This window comes from Raphanus sativus, chromosome 3 (genome assembly GCF_000801105.2).
Source record: "Raphanus sativus cultivar WK10039 chromosome 3, ASM80110v3, whole genome shotgun sequence".
NCBI lineage: Eukaryota > Viridiplantae > Streptophyta > Magnoliopsida > Brassicales > Brassicaceae > Raphanus > Raphanus sativus.
Window position 1 is genome coordinate 15,169,084 of NC_079513.1, and position 4,100 is coordinate 15,173,183.

Consider the following 4,100-nt stretch of genomic DNA (forward strand, 5'->3'; position numbering starts at 1 on the left):
CTTTTTTTTTTAATCAGCATGATCTTGTTTCAGTTGTTTAGCAAAGTTCCTATAAGACAGAAACAAGTTATAATGAGTAAACAGTATGATGAAATTTTATTTATAAAGAAAAAGGTTATTCTAAGAAATATATCATCATTTTTACATATCAACATTTGTAACTAACATTTACTCTTGACGATTACCCACGTTTATATTTAGTAAAACCGCACTGACTCCTCACAAAACACATTGTTGTTTAGATTATACTCCACTTCTTAGAATTTATTTACCACTAGGATAGACCCGCCCTACGGGCGGGATGTAAAAAAAATATTATTTAGTTTATTCTAGTAGTCGGTCCGTACCACAATATACCTTTCTTGTTGTATAAGTTATTAAAAAATTTGTAAGTTTTTGTTTGTTGTGTGTTAGTTTTGTAATTGAAAGTGATGTGTACATAATGATTGCAAGAGCTAAACAGGAAGAAGAATTAGATGTGATATGAGTGGGTTTGTATGTCTCCGAAGCTGTTTTCTTAGTATACAAAACTGGTGAATTTGATTTGCGAGAACAGTTAGAATTAGAGAAGTGTATGGTTAAGATATTTAAAAACCAAATCAATAAATTAGCACACCAATTGATCATATAAAATTTTTCAAATGTTTAATTCATTTTAACTAAAAGTAACATAACCTTAGCTAAGCAGATTGAAACCCAAGGATAATGGAAAGCAAGTTTTATGTTTCAGTTACATAGTTTAGCATTTGTATTTGTATTTGTTTGTCTTGTGTTGCTGTAAAGCATTTTTAGCCGAATAGTTGATGCAATTTATTCAGTTATTAAAAATTTATGGGCATTTATTGTCTCTTTGGATTGATTATTTGTATTTCTTCTTTTTAGTAATTAATTATTGGTACTTATTTTAACGTTTCAATATGTTTATTTTAATTTCGTAGTATTGGTGATGTTATGTGTTTTAGGATGATAACTCTTCTTTTTTTTTTATTTGGGGTCACAATATTAGTTTCGGTTTCATCAGGCGTTTAGTTATTCACGTGGTTATAACTGCCATTTTATTGCAATATTGTTTCAGTACGTTTACCACGTTAATTCCATATGTAATTCCATGGTCATTTATTTTTAAATAGAGTGTTAATATATAATGGTGGTCATATAATTACATGGCAGTTTAAGTTACGACAGTCTCTTTATTCACAGATTCGTTTTATGATTTTATTATTTAAATGTGATCATTGTTGAATCTGAATTATGTTCTTTAGTGTGTTTGTGTAGTGTCCATCTCAACTTGCATGTTTTTTCATTGTTGTCGCATGAATTGTGGACGCCGCGTGATTGATGATTCTAGTCTTTCATCTCCTTTATCAACACGCATTGTGGATCTCTTTTTAATTCAAAGTTCTTCATGGTCTGGATATAAATATTTTATGTTTAGTTGATATGTGTATGTCATATGTGTATTATGTCCGTAGTTTTACGTTTCTAGATGTGAAGAAATATGACATGTTCTTTGCCATGTTTGTGTAAGGCATATTGTGGAACACTTTCTACTTACTCCACGCTTTGAGAAGTCAAAATTTATCATTTTTGAGGTCATAATTTATGAATATTATATAGATATGTGAAGAATTTATATATGATTACTGAAACCTTTGAACACAGCCTTGGTTCATCCCTCTGGTTTTCACAACACGCTTCCAGTTCAAGCTGTTTGGATTTTTAAGTTCCTTTTAAAGTGTTTCCACCTTAGCCACTTCAGCCCTACAGATGTGAAGCATGAGAAGTCATTATTTACAGATCAAGCACAACAAAATCTTCTTTTAGAATCAACAAACTTTGGATGCATTAGCACCATTTCTTGTGTGTTTACCTGCTGTATATCGTCCAACTCTTTCACATTTTTTCAGATTATACAGCTTAGCCCTATACTCCTGAAACATGAGAAGACATTACAGGTCAACCATGATAACTATATGTTTTAAGCTCAAACAAAATCAGATGGATAATACCATTTTTTACTTACCTTTATGAAAGACTTGACTTTAGCCAACGATTGTAACATGAGAAAGAAAAATCAGATGGAGAGACAGAAAAAATAAACAAACTATAACCGTGTATCCTTTACAAAAAACACCAATTCTTGATTACCGGTTGAGCTGCTTTACTTAACTCATTTGGATCAAAGCACTGACTGAAGGAAAGACAATACATGCATATCAATCATAAAACAGCTGAAAAACAACTGTTCCAATCATAAAATAAACCAAATGATCCAAAGATCTTATACAGCACGTAGGAGAGCAGAATCAAGGACCAATTTTTTTGCTGATCCCTTAAAACCCATCCACAATACTCCTTTCTTCTCCTGAGAAGAGAAACCTGTTAATATCTAAGTTCATGGTACCAGGCAAAAAATAAAAATAAAAGAAGATGAATATAGGAAAAAAAGAAGCAGGAGTGTTGTTGTTGAAAAAAGAAGAAAGAAACGTTACTCAAACGTAAAGTTCATACCTCGTATGAGAACCTCCTTCCATCATACGCTGTTCCTCAAACCATCAAAACAACCTTGTCGGAAAGGATAACAACATAGCAATATTCCGTTTATTTGCTCTGGTGTAAGGCTTGCCTTGTCTGCAAGAACCAAACAAATTCAACTTCACACATATGAATGATATAACGTTATTGCAGACAAAAGGTGAAATAAGAAAGCCAAACCTCAAATAAGAGTTCAATACAAGTTTTGATATGAGCACCAAGAGGACCTGTTCTTATGCTATTGATAAACTGAAGCCGGTCAGTATCATGAAGAGGTTGATAGGAGGTGCCGATTCCTTTTAGATAAACCAACTCCGACCATCACCACCGCAAAGTAATGTCCTCCCTCCTCTGCCTCCAAGTGATTTCCTTCGGCCGCCATTAATGGATGAAGCTCGGCTTGGACATTTTCGTCATATCTTCAAAGGTGGCATAACTCTTACGCGTATTACACATCATCTCTCTGTTTTTCTTCTCCCCCTCACTCGCTGATAAGCTTCCTCTTAGATAAGAAGCCGACCAGGAAAAAACAGAGGCTGCTCTTAGACGGTGGAGGAAATACAACAAACATAAGTGGAGGAAGAGCATACGGTCTGCAAATCGGAGAGGAAGATTGAAGCATTAGCTATATCTCAAAAAATAAGTTTACAGTGTTGTTGTGAAGGATTGAGAAGAGAAAGGCTAACCTTTTTATACATACAGATACACCGCTTTGCAGGATTGAAGCTCACATTGAAGATAGATTGTGGATGCTAGATTGATGGAAGGCTTTAAGAGGATGAATGAAATTGGTATCCTTTCAGATCGTAAGAAAGAAGATGAACCATCTCGTTCGAAAATCTAGTTCGTGCTGTGGCGGAGATGAATACGTTCAACCCTACAATAGGAAAATGCAGCGTTTCGTCTATGTTGTATATGATCTTTATCAGGATGGGCTTTGTTAAGCAAAACGTAAACCCAATTCTAACCGAAGCCCACAAATATTGCTTACAACTTAAATGAAACGATGCGGTTTAAGAAACTGGACGCGTGGCAGCTTGAGAGAGCTCGAATTTCCTATGTGGCATCTTAGGTGGCATCATGGGAGAGATGAAAACTCTTCTTTATATATAAAGATTCGTTTAGCTTACATAATTACTGGCTAGTTTTGGCATCTCAAACAAAAATACTTTTCTTTGCAGATTTGTTCTCTACATTGTTTACTTGTTGGTTTTGTAATCTCAAACCAAAATACTTGAATAATTAATTGTGTTAATAATATAATTTGTCCAGCTCACCGTACGCAGAACAAAGAAGTACACTAAAATATTTTTTTAAAATCTGTAAAAAAGAACAATATCAATTCTATGAACAGCCCAATCTTCCCCAATAGCAATCACTCTCTCTACCAATCTTTAGATTAATATCTTATGTGAACTAAATCACCGCCCTATTCCCACCCCATCCCATACTAATCCTGGTCCTCCTTCCACTCTCATAATCCCTCTACTCCCTCCTTAAAAAATCCCTTTGCCTCCCCAGACCCTCCTCCTAGACCCTCCCTAAAGCGTTCTAGATCCTCCCCC

At 34.6% G+C, this 4,100-nt stretch overlaps 1 long non-coding RNA gene across 3 annotated transcripts; it reads right to left on the minus strand.

Moving 5' to 3' along the window:
* Positions 1-1,363: 1,363 nt before the first annotated feature.
* Positions 1,364-3,666, minus strand: LOC108846059 (uncharacterized). Of its 3 annotated transcripts, XR_001948596.2 has the most exons (7): positions 3,527-3,666; positions 3,222-3,412; positions 2,716-3,128; positions 2,512-2,631; positions 2,024-2,365; positions 1,871-1,931; positions 1,372-1,761 (listed from the first exon to the last, which is right to left on the minus strand). It is a non-coding gene; the product is annotated as an uncharacterized LOC108846059 (long non-coding RNA). The 3 variants fall into 3 exon arrangements; XR_001948598.2 differs by having other exon boundaries at positions 1,364-1,761; positions 2,024-2,389; positions 3,222-3,646; XR_001948597.2 differs by having other exon boundaries at positions 1,365-1,761; positions 2,024-2,379; positions 3,222-3,646.
* Positions 3,667-4,100: the final 434 nt, after the last annotated feature.